General features: G+C 32.1%; 1 protein-coding gene across 1 annotated transcript in view; it reads left to right on the forward strand.

Annotated features, from left to right (window-relative positions):
• Positions 1-12,696: 12,696 nt before the first annotated feature.
• The window catches only part of LOC146526448 (uncharacterized), a 63,043-nt gene continuing 57,810 nt past the window's right edge, over positions 12,697-17,929 (forward strand). Inside the window, exon 1 of the mRNA XM_085207120.1 lies at positions 12,697-12,857. The gene's annotated coding sequence lies outside the window, so the exon portion shown is untranslated. The remainder of the gene's footprint in view (positions 12,858-17,929) is intronic.

A 17,929-nucleotide genomic window follows, 5' to 3' on the forward strand; every position in this document is an offset into this window, starting at 1 on the left:
CTTAGTAAAATTATCAATTTTGTTTAAATATGTACATTTTAAAGTAATTATTAATAATTAATTAATTCAAATTAAAAATATTATTGCTAATCATAACGTAATTAACGAATTGAATATTTATAACATTTTCCGTTAATCAAGTTGTTATTTTTAACACTCGATCCAAATAGCACAATGTTATAAATTTAACATATTATTATGTAAATTAATGTATGTGGCAGACAAACAAAAATGATTTGTTAGTACCATGACTCTGAGTTATGTTTATGTTAAATTACTATTTTAATTTTATAACTAGATTTATTTATTATTATAACAATCTAGCATTTTTTAGCGTTAGCGCTGTATCTCGTACACAGCTGGGTAGGCAGAGGGAACCTAGTTTTAGAAAACTCCGTTCCACATTTTCCGTAGATTTCTGAAGGCATGGCCTTGAGTGGTGGAGCTTGGAGATTTGTCTCAACACCAAAGCGAAGATACGAAAATATTAAATGTTTCATTTCCTAGAGTAGGAATTGAACCCATAACTTAAATAATAAACTTTAATAAAAAAAAATATTTTTAGTGGTATTTTTTTTTTTTTACTTTAAGCAGTATCCATAAAACAAGGTAGGCAGAGGGTTAACCAAGTGTTGAGACACTCATTTCTCCATGTTCCGCTTAATTTTCAAATCATTGCATGCTAATACAATAACTAATTTCCCTAACTAAATGCGCAACCGTTGCTTTAGAGTCACATACTCTCATATTGCGACACAACGGCCCCTATAATTTTATAGTACCTAATAATTATACAGTAAATACGAATATTCCTTGAATAAATGGTGATAAATATCTTTTATTAAACGGTTTTATTTAGCTCACCCCGTTTGTTTGTTTGTTTGGGTCAAATTTAGTAATTGAAATTTAACCCTCTTCCCGTTAACCGATTGATCTGAAATTTGGTATACGCCTTTGATTCTGGTGACAATACAATTATCCATATTCAATATTATTGTGAATCCAAGATGGCCGCCGCTACAAGATGGCGGACAACTTAGTTTTTTTCAATCCCATCAATATGGATATCAAATGAAAGAGCTTGTCAAGTAGAATTCAGTGGACTATACAAAATCAAAATCCAAGATGGCCGCCACTATAAGATGGCGGACAAGTTAGTTTTTTTCAATCCTATCAATACGGGTATCAAATGAAAGGGCTTGTCAAGCAGAATTCAGTGGACTATATAAAATCAAAATCCAAGATGGCCGCCGCTACACGATGGCGGACAAGTTAGTTTTTTCGATCCCATCAATATGGGTATCAAATGAAAGGGCTTGTCAAGTAGAATTCAGTGCACTATACAAAATCAAAATCAAAGATGGCCACTGCTACAAAATGGCGGATAATGTAGTTTTCAATCCCATCAATATGGGTATCAAAATAAAGGGCTTGGTAAGTATAATACAGTATACTATACACAATTACAATATGAATCTCCCACCTAAGTCAAGATCTGGTATCCTGTCGAGGACTGTGTGGCTATAGGGTGCCTAAAAATGATACGTCACTAGGGGTACCACCCAAGGTAAAAGGTAAAAGCGCGCCGAGAACTGTATGGCACTAGGTGGATAAAAATGATATGTCGTTAGCGTTTTCCCCTCAAGATTCAGGCACATCTTGTTGTACATAGCCTTGTCCCTCTATTGGACCTCTGGGGGGGTCGTTCGTAACATTCTCCATTAACCTTGCAATAATGAGACATCGAGCCTCATTTCAACGAATTGAATAGCATGAGAAATAAAAACTAAAAACTTAAAAATAAAAAAGGATAAAAAATTTTTTAAGTTAAACGGTTTTATATTGCAGATAAATGTACTAAAAGCTAAAAAATAATTTCATAGAAATTATGATTACTAAAATAAAATCGTGGGGACACTTGCTACTTACCACTAGGTGGGTGAAGTCTCACGCTATGTCTTTCAATTGTAGATATTGGACGTGCCCCACGATTAAATTTTAGTAATCATAATTTCTATGAAATTATTTTTTAGCTTTTAGTACATTTATCTGCAATATAAAACCGTTTAACTTAAAAATTTTTTTATCCTTTTTTTAACGAATACAATATAAGCAAATATATTACAAAAAACGTAGTGTTTTTAAATATCTTTTTTATTCTCATTTTGAAAATAAGCAACCCAAACATGATATGCCAGTAATCCAATATGTAACGTGCATTAACGAATTACGGCGTTGGCTGGACTGGGGAGCTCCAGTACCCAGTAATTCCATACGATATGGGAGAGATGCCAAATTCCATTGGTATATAAAATTTGTAATTTCCGCTGTTTACTTTCAATGGGTGCATCCTATTTAATAATGGCATTTAATATTACGTAAGTTTTGTCCTCGTAGTGTAGTTTGAATTAATAAGGCTGTATGGAGGTGGTTGTCGATTCAATTTCCGTTTAGGGGTGTTTTTGTAATAAAATCATGATTATATGGAAATAAATGTAGATCTTCATATGATTCACATGATTGTTGGTGGTTAGTTTATAATTTTTAAAAAGCTCTAAAAAGTGGATAATAAACTAGAAAAGAGCAATCTTCAGACGGTTAAATATATTTTCTTATCAAAGTCTCAAGTATTTTTTTTAAACAGAAAAACTAAAATCGGTTCATTCATTTAGGAGCTACGATGCTATCGATAGACTGAGATACATATATACAACACCTCCCACCCGTGGATAACACCCCTCTCTTTGATCGGAGATTAAAAGGCAAACCTTTGTTATAGTCCAGAAACTATGCTACTATATCATATCAGCTCAGATCAGATCAGCTTCACGCTGTATCCCGCACACAACAGGATAGAATAGAGAGAATTCTGGAGGTATTGCCTGTTGAATGGCAGAACTCAACGCCGCGCTTTGCCTCGACACCAGAGCAAAGAAATAGAAATATCAACGTAAATAAATATTTCACATCCTCGAGTGGGGATCGAACCCACATCCGGTCGCACCCTTCATATTATATTAATTAAATAGTACTTAAAACATTTAATAACATACCAAATCCATGATGCCACGTTATATTATTATATTAATTTGAAAAAAATATATATTTATTATTTCGAGAAGCGCAAAATTGTGAATCCATGCATCAAACCGCGTATGAATATTCAACATTTGGCTTCGAATAAAAATCAACCGATATTTTTTTCCTTTTTACGAGCATCTAAAAATTTAATGTGTCAAACATTCGCGTAGTTTTATTGCAAATGCATATATATATATATATATATGCAATGAAATTTTACATTTTGATTGTTTGTTTAAATGTATCATGACACGGCTTTCATTTAAAAATAAACTATTCATTTTATCACTAATTTTTGGGTGTTAGTCCACACGGGCTGTTGAGTCTGGCCATTTATATTGGGATTTTACGACCGAAAATACTGACTCCATGCATTTAGGAATAGGTGCGATGTACAAATTGTATGCAACATAAATATATTATGCTAGTTGTTTTTGGGGTTCCGTACCTCAAAAGAAAATAATAGAACCCTTAAAGAATTACTTTGTTGTCTGCTTGTCCATTTATCTCGAGATCGCGTAGGGGTATCCTGCTTAAATTAATATGAAATATTCAAGTCTACGGTTTTTTGAAACACATGATACGAGCAATTATGCACCGATATTGCATTTTGTATGAAATTCTGTAATCAAAATTTCCGTAAAAAATCCTCGTAATTAAAATTTATAAGCTATTTCTCGTATAGTTATGAAATTTAGCATGAAGTGTGTGTGAACTTATAATACAAATAAAGAAAATTCCAAAAGTGGAAAATTCATAGGTATTTTAAGGAAAAAAACCTTACAAATTTGTATTTGTAATTCATTCCATACAAAATGAGCAGGACCGCAAGCTTACCTTTGTCAACTTTTATAAGGTTAAGTTTACGCTTTTTATTTTATAGGAACTTGGTAATGTAAATCAATAATTGAAAGGAGCGAGAATAATAATAAATTATCTTTGTACAAATAACTCAAGATTATCTGACATCAAAGGACGATCTATTGTACTAAGTAAATCACAGCATACATACAACTAAATTGATTTGGATGACATTTGACATATACTGCTTTTAAAGTATATAATAATAAATAAAAAAATAATTATAAAAGAACACAAAAACCGACTGCCTAACACTAAAAAGAAGAAAAAAAACGAGCCCAACAGTTCACTAGAATTAACAGATGGGATCTTCAATCAATAATATTTTCTCAAGGAACCTTGTAAAAATCAAATGGGTGTAGAACAAGAAGTTCCAAGAGGTGTAGAACAAGAGGTTCCATGATGGCATCTAATATTGAAGTTTAAAGTAAAAGAGGTAAAATTTTTACTGTTTCCGTACTAAAATATACGAGTATATCTGCTCGCTGCGGTTTGGCATACACTGGACGTCTGTACATTCTACTTGTTCTACATACAGGCGATTAAGCTTTGGTAACGTAATAAATTACTCTCCGGCTATTGTAATTAATAACCTGGCTATTAATATTTTTACTCATTAGGGCGAGCGTATGGAGCGAAATGGATTTTAAGGGGGAGGATATGCATGCTTATTTTTCTTTTTTTATTTAGGTATTTCGTTTTTATGGATCGAACTGTTTCTTATATATAAAATATCATCTCATTTGACATCTATACTTATAAGTCATAGCTAATCGGTGTCTCTACATAGAAGATATACCAAAAGAATATTATTAGATACATTTATCAATGTAATAGAATTGAAAACAATTATTTTTAAAATTTTGGTCTGTATGTATGAGCGTTTGTTCACGCTAATCTCAGAAACGACTTAACCGAAATTGAATTAGCAGCAACTTTATTCTTTTCAACATAGGCAAAGATAGTCTATTAAAAATTTGAATATTCTTTATATTTAAAAAAGAAACAAAAATAATGCAGATTAGTACATTAATAATAATGTTATTGAAGCGGGCGAAGCCGCGTAATAAAGTCATTTGAGATCTCTAAAAAGAAAGGAAAGTGAAAATGAAGTGAGCTACCAATAGTGTACCTTAACTTACTCTTTAATATAAACTGTAATAAGAAAAATATAAAGTAAACTCTACAACAAGAAAAAAAATATTCAAATTTATTACATTAATATTTATCCGAGTGTACACTAGTCTTATTCGGATATCCACTAGATAAGGGTCGACGTCGAGCCGCAAAATTTATACTGAACGTTTCGTTAGTACAAAAAGGAGGTATCTTTAAAATGCGACAATTTTGCGAATCGAGCCAAACTTTTCTAGTAATTACCTTCAGGGGAACTCGTTTGACACGTTAGCGAGTTAAACTCGCAAGCTTTTCAGATAGTGACTAAATTGTTTTATTCAGATAGGTTAAACTTTTAGGCCATGAGAGGAATGGAATTAAAATTTTAATTGCTGATATCGATTTTGTGCGATTTTGGAAACGTGTCGTATGCTGTGAATTTTATTTCATTTAGTTTTATGTTATTTAACTTTCACGCTGTATCCCGCTTATAGTAAGGTAGGTGGAGGGTAGTTGGTGTTAAGACATTCTGTTCTCCACTTTCCGTAGAATTCTGGCATAAAGTTGAGTTTGACGGAACTTAACGTCGCGATTTGCTATGTTACCAGAAATTTAATATATTACAGAATATTGTATTAAATTATGAAAGCGATGGTAATATATAATTTAACTTATCTGCTATCAACTATTATAAGTTTAATCTTCACTATTATTACTTAAAAATTATTTTAATTAGTTTAACTCTTTTTCCCTCACAATAATAAAACTTACGTGTTAGGATATTCCGTTTCCTATTTCTTGGCGAGTATAGGAAAATAGTCATTTCTCCTCATGGGATTCAAACCCTAAACTATCGATTCTACAGTTAGATGTTCTTTAACTGCACTACGATAACCTCACATAAAAATTAAGCTATTAAATATTATTTTTTAAACTTAAACATACATATACTGTTTCAAACTACAATATAAACGTTTAACAAACAAATTAGAATTCCATTTTAACTACAGTTTCGACTTTTTCAGGATTGATGCGTTAATATTGAACTGCAAATATTTGCATTTCTATATCGATTGTTCGCTTATGACTGTTCAATAGGTATCCAATGCACAAAATAATAAAAAAAAGTGAATTCGACTATTTATCACGGATGTTCGATGTTTTGAGCTCTTGTAAATGTGTATTTTTGAAAAACAACATTATTAGACTATTTGCTAACTAATCATTATTAAAATTTAATAGTATAATAATTATGAAAATCAAAGATACTATTGTATCAATTATTTCAGAGTGTACCTACCTAAGACTGGCTTATCTTCTCATCCTATTATGTTTCTCTTTTATAATTCTCATGTTCCAATAAACCCGGTAATTTAGAAAGCTTTCGTGAAAAGAGGGCACAGGTCCAAATACTAGAGACGTCTTAGAAAATGACAAAATATGTGACGCCTCAACCAGGATCTATCTCTGAGGTGCCTGAGTATCCATATTCTATTCCATTCTAGAACTTGAACGGAATAAAAACTGAGAAGGGGACTAACGGACGTCCGCCTTTCCAACGTCTGACGAGAGTAATTATTGAGGAAACACTTATTAACGCCACGAATGGCATCGTTATAATAGTCGTCGCAGCGGCACAACGGTGTGACTGTAACGCAGTTGTGGGTTCGATCCCCACTCGAGGAAGTGAAATTATTTACATTTATATTTTCATTTTGTCGCTCTGGTGTCGAGGCAAAATGCGGCGTTGAGTTCCGCCAGTCAACACACAATGCCTCCAGAATTCAGCAGAAATGGAGTACGGAGTGTCTTAACACTAGGTTCCCTCTGCCTACCTAGGCTAAGCTAAGCTGATTTATTTTATTTATTTTTAGCAATTTAATTGAAATTTTAATACGTATTGCTATAAATAGTAAATAAAAACAATAATAAAAAATTACATAATTCCATTATCATAACCGAGATTCGAAACGTTGTTTCTAACATATTTAAACTTACATAGCTGCAGTCTGACAAATATTTTTGATAATAAAACAGAACGTCAAAACTAGAAAAATGTAATAAAGCGACATGTTTTTCAACGCGACGTTATTTACAGTATGAGGTCTATGCCACCGATGTTTCATTTGTTTTTATAGTTATTTTTCCAGGTGTTCGTAGCAATTTAATGAGTGCATCATATTCAGAATAAATGTTGGCAACAGTACTGGGATATTTTAATTTTCATATGTAGCACTAAAAGCTTATGTTCATTATGAATTAGAAATGTATTAAAATACTTATCTTTATAATATGTTTTATGTATATATAGAACTCTACCATTACAATGTAACGGATAGCTTACAAAAGAACCTGCTGGACTAAGAAAGTTGAAGTTAGGCTTGTATATACATATATAGTTCTCAGAGGCCAGTCGTGACCGTAAACGCAACAGGTTGTGGATTCGATTCCCACTCAAGAATATGGAATATTTAATATTTTCATTAGCGCCCCCGCCACGACTGGCCTCAGACCTTTCTCTATATAGCTGTTATCTATATTTACTGTAATTCTAACAAGCGCAGATACAATACGGCTGTATTTGCCGATTTTTTTAAAAAATCTTATTTCTGATTGACAAATATCTGCCGAACCACTGAAAATCGACTAACATATATGGGGGTGAAATGGATAGGTACTGAGGTCCTCTACCCATAGATAACGGTCGATGGCGTTACACCTGTATAAATATAGGTAAAAAATTACAGCTTTATCCATTTTGTCACATTTCTTGCTTCGTGTCGTAGAAAAAATGCCAATCGGCTTTTAATTTATGTATTTGGACCAAAGGATCTGGTAAATTTAAATGTTTCCCAACAAAATGTAAATAAATAAAATCAATAAGACTTAAAAGATTTCGAGGCCGGTCATGGCGTAGACAAGCGTGGAAATGAGGAAATGAAAATAATAAAAATTTCATTCCCCCGAATAGAAATCGAACCCACAATCATCTCCAGCTTAAGCTGGTTGTTCAATATTCACAAAAAAAGGTAAATACCGGTAGAGCAATACGAGCGCTCATTAAATAGGCTCATTAAAACCTCACTTACGCGAGTGAAAATTTAACAAAAGAAATATATTTCCATTCGTAAATGTAGTGTAAAGTTGCAATGCAGGTGAAGTGTTTTCAAATATGCAAACATAGTTGATACTGGGATCCTCGACGTTTCAAAGGTAATGCTTTGTACATAATTACTTGTGAGTATAGTATAAGATTTAATTTTCATTTGAAAATTAAATCTTATACTATATTCGTCTGTTTGTGTTTTTTTTTTGGGGTTTTAGGGTTCCCTACCTCAAATCGGAACGGAACGGAACCCTTTCAGAATCACTTTGTGTTTTCCATTCATCCATCAGCTTTTCAACGTCCACTGCTGGACATAAGCCTCCCCTAATCTCGCCACTCCGGTCCTGCGCCCTTTGAATCCAGCGGATTCCACCTGGTTGGAGGGTGGCCTGTGCTCCTTTTGCCGAGACGGAGTCGCCATTCGAGGACCTTTGTGTTTTAGTCTGTCCGTATGTCAAAAGCATTTATATCGCGATCGCATTTATTTATTTAAGTTTACTAAACCACATTTTACCGTATCTTTTGCTGTTAAAAAAATATATAAAAGCAACCTTAATAAAAGTCAGCATTTACCATAATTTCGAGTCTCTCGATATCGTCCAACTAAAACGTAACTGTGTTATGCAACTAGCGGCAACTAGCGGACGCAAATCTATTTATAAGCTATTTGAAGATCTACAAACGGCAATGGAAACGTCCAGTTAACTCTCGAGACAGATTGACTTTTTTCATTAAAGATCCGTATCGAATTATAAACTATTTTTGTGTGGGCTACAGGATAGGAGGATGTTTGCCTGACGTTATATAATATTTATTTTAATTTTGTTTTTTTTTTTTGTTTTTATTTCTGTTCATAGCAAGTAGGTAGAGGGAACGTGAGAACCTAGTGTTAAAACTCTCCGCTCTGTATTAAACTTCTGTTTTCTAAATAATTGAGCCAATGTTCGTTGAGTGACAGTGACATTGTATTTTACTTCACCTCTCTCGAGTGGGAATCAAACCGCCAATGCGCGTTCAGTGACAGTGGAATTGAATTTTACTCCCTCTCTCTTTTCTCCCGAGTGGGAATCGAACCTTCGCCTTTACAGTTGTTTAGACTTGAGCTCTTGCGGCACGACGGTCTCTATTTATGATAAGCCCAATTCCTGCCTCTTGAATAGTGTTTTTATACTTTACTATATTAACTTGTATATTGTGTAAAGCTCAATAAATGAATTAAATGAACAAAAAGTGCTTTACTTGGACTATTATTATTTACTTTAAAGTAATTAAAATATCATTTTCTACATTTTCGTTTTCCTTTAAATTTTTTTTTCGTTCTTAATACGTTTCGGTTTCATTTTTTTAAATATTTTATAAAAAACCTATTATATACTTCTATAGAAACATATAAAAAGTAATATTATATTTTAATTCAATTAAAAAAAAACACAATAAAGAAATAGTATTAACCTGACATAATTTGTGTTAAACGTTATCCAATTGTGTAAACAGAGCCTTAATTAAACAATGAAGCGGACATCATTTTTGAAATGAACCCATTACATTATTGTGTGAACAGAATTAATATCCGCTTGTAATGTTCCAATGGAAAACGTTTTATTTCCACCGGTAAGTGTATGGGACTTTATTAATGCAATATATATGTGTTTGTTTGTATGTTTGTATGTGAATAAATTGGCTTCACGCTGTATCACGCATACAGGACGGAGGGAACCTAGTGTTAAGTCATTCCGTTCCCCACTTTCTGCCTAATTATGGAGGCGTTGCGTTGCAGATTTCAACGCCGCGCTTTGCCTCTACACCAGAGCGAAGAAATGGAAATATAAACGTAAATAAATATTTCACTTCCTCGAGTGGGGATCGAACCCACAACCGTCGCGTTACAGTCACACCCTTGTGCCGCTGCGCTATGAGGGCCTCATATTTGTATGTGTTTGTGATAAATTGATAATACATTTCCCTTATATTGGATATTGATTTAGTGGAATTCGATATGCGTTTGTTTTCTAATAATTTTGTTAATGAAGTTAATAACTGTGTTGAATAGGTAGATGGTCACTTTTTTAGGGTTCCGTACCTCGAAGGATAGAAAGACATCCTTATAGCATTAATTTGTTGTTCACCTGTATATTTGTGGGTCTGTTCGTCTATCAATACCATTTTTTTCAAGACCGGGTGGAGCTCCAATCCAGGTCCACAATCTCTTGGAGCATAGAAAAATAAGCTTCTAAATCATCGCAATCTAAAGATACGTTTATGTATCGTTTTTGTTGCTTTGTATATGAAATTCAAAACTTTTAATGTGCATGCTTTTAGAATTCTCAAATAAACTGTAAAATAGAAATCTCCTGATTTTTAACTCATAATTTAAACGTCCCGAGCTGGACAGATATGGCCAAGCTTTTGGTGAATTATTCCACGCACTTTAAGATTTTTTTTTAATAAGTTACTACTGAAACAAAACCAGGCAACGTTGCAAGTAGACCAAAAAAATCATAATTGCTCCCAGACCGCGTATGCTAGTTATTTTATCGATAATACACTTAACTATTTCATGAATGTTTCATAATGCAAGCTGAATATTGATAAAAAATTATATTCAATAAAAATACCCTATAAATTTTTTATGTAAATTTTAATCTGGGTATAAATTAAACAAATCTGTATTCTGTTTACGTGAAAACCAGGTCAAATAATGCTTCAAATATAAATTTTCGTGCACTATTTACTAAAATTGTTTATAATAAAAAAAGTTTCGATAATAATATTTAGTATTATATTACGATTGATTGCTATGAATGCCAAAAGTAGTGTTTTATATTTTGTATTTAACTTTAAGGGTTATGTGTAAATATGAAATACATACTGCTTTGAAGATTGTGGTAACAGTTTTCAACTTTCCGCTTGAATTTGAGACATTACATGAGATGAGGGAAACTAGTGTTAAGACACTCCGTCGACAAATTCCCGCTAAATTCTGAAGGCATTGCATATTAAATTATAATAATATATTAATTAAATTGTCAAATATATACTTTCTTCGAGTGGGGATCGAACCCACACTTGTCGCGATACAGTCACAATTTGTACTCCTCTAAATATATTTTAAAATCTTATTTTATTATTATAAAAACTTAAATTCTACGTGCTTACATTGAAATCTTTTCCTAGATATTAAAATAAAATAACCTAGGAAATGAGACATCGTTCGAATGAATCCCTTTAATCTCACCCCCCATCCAGCGTGTTTGCTGACGACAAATATTGCATAAAGATGAGGCAATAGCTCTTGTCTTGCATCATTTCTTAAAGGAACCGTTTAAAAGAATATCTATGTATAAGTTTTACGATTGAGTGGCCGAAGTGTATATACAGTAAGATGAAACTAACATCTGCATAAGATCATTTGACAAATATATTTCGAAGAGTTTTATATTTCCATCGCCTTGAAGCATTTTCTGCTTTATATTGAAAAACTTGGGTTGAAAGTGGGGAACGAAGTGTTTTAACACTAGGTTCAATATTGATGCATATTTTTTATTTTATGGAATAGGCTCAAGTCAGTCTATTCAAGTTTTTCTTATTCGATGCATTTTTAAACACAACTTCGTGGTAATATGGGAAAAGAAATTACTCGTATCTACATAATTATATGTAAATTTAAACATAAAACAAAGATAAAATAATGGTTGATAACATTGGACGAAGCGGAAGAGGTATGCAAAGACTGTAGATGTTAGCGGTCCGTACTCTTTGGCTATTTTTATTAAATATTTTATTAAAAAAAACATTAAATATATGTGTAATTTGTAATAATCCTATTGAGAGTAGACAAAATGCATTTACAATAATTGTGTTAACAACTATAATTAATAGCATCAATATTATCAATTTTAAATTGGAAGCTTTTATAAAACCATTAAGCCAACTCTATAATTATTGCTATTATCAAATTTTCTAAATCATTTTCTTATTCTATGACTAGAGGAGATCGTTCCCTCGCCTATTTCACTTTTGAGTAACCAAAGAAAGTATTTTCAGCGAGACTATCTATTTTGCTTTAATTATCTTTTTCAGCTTTACGTTGTACCCCACATATAGCAGTGTAGGCAGAGGGAACCTAGTGTTAAGACAGCCCGTTTTTCATTCTAAAACATTCTGGAGGCATTGTGTGAAGAGTAAAAGAACTTGACACAGCTTTGCCTCGACACCAAAATTAAGAAATTAAAATATTATTATCATTTCCTCGAGTATACCTTTTTATTTATTTATTTATTTCCTCGAGTCCATTGGGTTCGAACCTTAAGCAACCTTAAGAACCATAAGCAATCACGTTTATAGACACACACTTGAGCTACTATGCCACGATTGACTTCTACAAAAAATATAATAAAATAAATAACATAAAAAAATCTCAAATATGTATTACAATAAAAAAAATATTAATAAACTTGTAACAATATAAGCTTGCGCATTTAGGCGGGCGGTAGAGTCGCTGAAAGCTCTGGCGTCAGTCTGTACCGCGCCGCCGTAGCTGACAGTCGTCGCTACGTGCCTGAAAACTTAAACGTAATTGTGCATGTGACTCGTTTATGATATAAAGTGCAAATGTGATGATTGTTTTTGATTTTCTTTATATATATAAGTGAGAAAATTTGTATTGGTGTCTGTGTATGGATTTCATTTTTGAGTAAGTGTTTTATTTAAATTGTTTTATTTTGTATTTTTGGGTGAGCTTTTTGCTGTAATTGTGTTAGAAAATGTAAGTTTAGTGCAATTGTTTCGTGAAAAATACGTTCGTAAATAATTTATTTATTCTAATTCGTGGTATAACAATTGATTATCAATTGACTTGTCAAAAAAATGATTTTGAAATGTTAACCTTATGTTTTCTATTTAAAAATTTTTTTTAAACGGGTGATATAAATTTGAAATACGGAATTTGAAATTTACGTGCACGTGTTAATATTTTTTTTATTACTAAATATTTATATTTTTCCTGTCATTTCATTGAAATATTGTAATAAAAATCTAACTATAAATTATTTATAGAAGGTTAAAGGCAAAAAGCTTTAATTTTTTATATATTTAAAAAACAGCATAAACAACACATTCAAAATAATAGAAATCCGTATAATCGAATGGTATCCTGAACAAGTCGGTAGTTACCGATTCTCTTGGTATTGATAATATGGTAATATAAGCTATTTACATAATTCCCTGCTTGTCAGTAGTACGGATGATTAATCACCCAGGTCTGTTCTCGTCCTTCATTTCATAGCATATATACATAAATACATATATATGTATGTACAATATACATATGTATGTTTTAGGAGAGTACCTAGAGTTAAGAGAGTGTATTTTCCACATTTTCCTCTTCCACGTAATTTACGAGGTATTGCGTGTTGAGTGGTGGAACTCTACGCCGTGCTTGACCTTATTTTCAGAGCGAAAATGGAAATGTCAATAAATAATTCCCCCGAGTGGAAATTGAACCTGCAACCGTCGTGTTTATTATCACACGCTTGTGCTCCTTCGCCACAAAGATATTTTATATAAATACATGTTTAGCTTACAGTATACACTTTAAAAAATATAGATATATTTTAAAAACTTAATATATGATTAAAATATTAGGATTATTTCTTTTATTATAAAATTTTTTATATATTTTTTTCATTATTTTACCATCTGACAAAGTAGAGGGAGCCTAGTGATTGTCATTCTGTTCTACAATTTCTGCTCATTAGAAGTCAAAGGGAGGCAAGTATTGGAATCCTAATATAACGTTCTATCTAGCCAGGTCTGAATAAATATTTCACTCAAGTATATTTAATATAAAAGTTCCTTTGTGTGGGGTTCAATGTCTACTATTATTTTTAGTTAGGTACTATAAAAGTGGGAGTAAAGTGAGAGTAGTCTAATATGGTAAAAAACTACACATACAATACTTTCAGAATTGAGAGGAAAATAGGTAACGTAAATGTTTTAATAGGAACGGAGTGTTTTAGCACTAAGCTCACAGGTTCTCTATGCCGATACAGCGTGAAGATAAAAAAAAATACAAAAATTAATAAGCTTTTATAATTAATTAGCATAATTAAAATATTTGTTGTTTTATGAGTTAAGGATATTAGATATACGAGTATATTATGATATATATTGATAACTCCTACCTATAGGTATATATTTATTAAAAGAAAATTCATTTTAAAAGTCAATAATAATACTATTCAATTAAATCATTCATTAAAACAAGCTATTCATAAAAGACCTTTCAAAGCTTTTACGTTCATTATTAAAATATTTATTACGCTACACAGCGCACAATCGGTATTTTTTTATATTTATAAGCCAATTTAAATAAAACAAACATAAACTAAATGTTAAGGGATGTTTGCTGGACTGCATTTAAATTGTTTAAGCTGTCTCTGAGATTAGCATACATAAACAAACAGACAAACAGAAAAAAATGGAAAAAGTTGTTTTGGATTCTAAAACATTAATGGATTATCTAGGCCACCAAATAACAGATTTTCTCGAATATCTTTTATACGGACGTTCTGTACAATTTTATTATATGTATATAGACTATAAATCGGCCAGTTTTAGTTTAGGGGCACAAATTGTGACTGTAAATGGCACAGGTTGTAGGCACAGGTTCAATTCCTTCTCGATGAAATGGAATATTTAATATTTCCATTTTCTTCGCTCTGGTGAAGGCAAAGCACGGGATTGAGTTCAGCCACTCAACGCGTAATGCCTCCAGATTTCAGCGGAAAATAAAGAACGGAGAGTCTAAACACGTTCTTATGTTCCCTTTGAATATCCTACTATAAATGGATTGCTGTGTGAAAAAAAATATGAAAAAAAAATGCTTTATTTTACTGACCTTATTAGTTTGTGTTTTGAAATTTAAATTAGTTTTTCGCAAGTGATTGAGCATAAATTATGCATACATGTTTGTTTTATATGACAATATTAATGCGGAACTAAATGACGTCATTCCACTATATACATGGCGAACTACAATTTTAGCCTATAGTCGCCTGTAGACTGTATACGAGGCATATTATGGATTCGATACGCACTCAAGGAAATATTTAACATTTTCATTTCTTTTCTTTGTGGGAAGTGGGAAGTGGAAAGTGGGAAGCGGAGTGTCTTAACACAATGCTTCCTCTGCTTTCCTGCTATGTGTTGTAACACTTGGTTGGTATGTATGGCGTTGTGACATCGCGGCACAATGTATGACTCTTGTAAATACTACAATTGTGGATTAATTTCCCATTCGGGAAAATAAATTATTTCTCTGGTAACGAGACTAAAATATGTATTTAAAATAGAGTATTCTATCACTATGTTTTCGCTAGAAAAGTATTGGTATTCAATACCGCGTATGTTTAGCTTCAACATAATTCATCTTTACTATGACACCAAAACATAATATTATGATATTATTATATGGCTTTTTGTCATTGTTGTAATATACGAGTATAACACAATTTCAAGGATACGTGTAATCTGCATTAATTGTGGGTATAATTAATAATTTAAATTTTGCGTACAGTACGCGCCTGTCTCATTAGCATCTAGATTCTCTTGTGACGCTTTATTCATACTAAAGGCGGTTAAATTGCTTCTTAAACTTTATTAAAATTATTCATGTTAAAATTGATCTTTTCTTCAAATATTTTTATATATTTTAGTAAGTGCACATTATAGCCCTATATTTTATATACATAGACATATTTTTTTAAAAGTTTCGGAAATTAACATGGGGAAACAGAAAAATCTATAGACAGATAAAATAATTTAATTGATTTCTTTGTTTTTTTTTAAAGTATAAACACAATCAGTTAGAAATCACAGAGAGATCCTTCAATTAACTATAGATAGAAATGTTACTATATAAGGAGTTTAAACAAACAACCAATCAATTCAGTGAGACACGCCTCGTTTATAATTAGCGTCTGTCCTTTTGTCCTTCACAGGATTAAATAGATATATTTGAAATGTATTGAAGTCCAATTTATATGAATGCTTAGAATTATAGGTGAGGTTTTTTTGCTTCACGCTGTATCCTGTACATAGCTGGGTAGGCAGAGGGAACCTGGGAACTTAATGTTAAGACACTCTATTTTCAGTAAGATATTACCGTTCCCCATTTTCCGCTGAATTCTGGAGGTAGGTCGTGTTGAGATGCGGAAGTAAACGCCGTGATTTGCCGCGTTACTTTAGTAACACCCGAATATATAAAATAAAAAGAAAATATTGTTTGAAATCAAATTAAATTAAGCCATACCTATCTTTTATATATTTTTAATGCAATTTATTACCGAAAATTACTTAACAAATTTTATTAAATCCAAAAATTTTAAGCATCTTTTCACGTGCCTGGATTTTGATTATAACAGAATAAAAATGTGCGCTGATAGAGTCATATTTTCAAAGATTAAAGCGTCGCCATCGCTTGTTTAAACAAGATCTCGGAGGGTTAATTTTCAGCGAGCGCAGGACCTTTATAAATTCTATGGAAAATTTCAGCTAGCCTAAGCAAAAGTTGGAAGTTTGTAAAATTTTATTAAAGCTGCCCTAGATCCATAAACTCAAATATGTATAGACTTAATTCTTAGAAGTCTGCCAAATGCGTATTATGTTGGAAGATTTTGTAATTTTCTATATTATTTATTTTACTACAATTTTACTTCTATACTAGGGGGAATAACAAACGTAATGTTTTATTCAATTGATTTTGATCGAGTCAAAAGCCGAGTCCGCAAATATTTACGAACTAATGTAGGCTTTAAATGTGTATCATATATATAATATTAGTTGCGTCTTATATCTTCCTAAGCTTCCTATATCTTTCTATTATATATAAATCACGTGGCCATTAGCCACCAGCCATTAACACAGGCGAGTAAACAAATCAGATACAGCAATACCATAAATTAAATCCCAGTCATTTAAAACCGATAATAACTCTGGACGCTACATAAATTACTGATAGATAAGCAAAGGGTGCACAATTAGGGCATAATTAGGGCGAACCCAAAAATGAAAATGCTGAAAGGGTGATTTAAATAGTTGGTGGCCAATTACGTATTCTATTAGAAAATTGGTGTTTGTGCCTTGATTCTGAATGAAGATGGATTATGGAATTTGGTAATTTGATAAATTAAATCTGCTTCACGCTGTATCCCGCATAAAGCAGAGTAGGTAGAGGGAACCTAATGTTAAAGCACTCCGTTCCCAATTTTACGATGAATTGCTGAGCGAATCGAACCCACAAACAAAATAGATCATTTGTGTGTTAAGACGTTTCGTTCCCTACTTTTTGACCATTTTTCAAATATTACGTTTTCAATGGCCACAATGCCGCGCTGGGTAAATAATGATAAATAATATATATATATCATTCTCCCAAGAAAGCTATTCTTCACCACTACGACCCTAATACAAAAATCTTCCATTTTATATTTACTAATTTAGCTTTTTCAACGCCCTAACGATAAAGGAGGAACCAACTCTTTTTTGTTCGAAGTAATGAAATCGTAACGACAAAATGTAACAACCGTAAAACAACTGTACCCGCCTCATACTTCTAATTTGGGGAAAAATATTCTTCCTTTAGGAAATAGACGTTAATTTCTCCCTTCCTTAAGGATGGAGAGATGTTCTGTATAAATGGAGGCCATCAGGGCGTCCACAGCGATTTTATTTTCTAAAGCTCGCTGTTTAATGCAAGATGTTTAA

This window comes from Heliconius melpomene, unplaced genomic scaffold (genome assembly GCF_056956725.1).
Source record: "Heliconius melpomene rosina isolate 202511_hmr_F unplaced genomic scaffold, ASM5695672v1 ptg000034l, whole genome shotgun sequence".
Lineage (NCBI taxonomy): Eukaryota > Metazoa > Arthropoda > Insecta > Lepidoptera > Nymphalidae > Heliconius > Heliconius melpomene.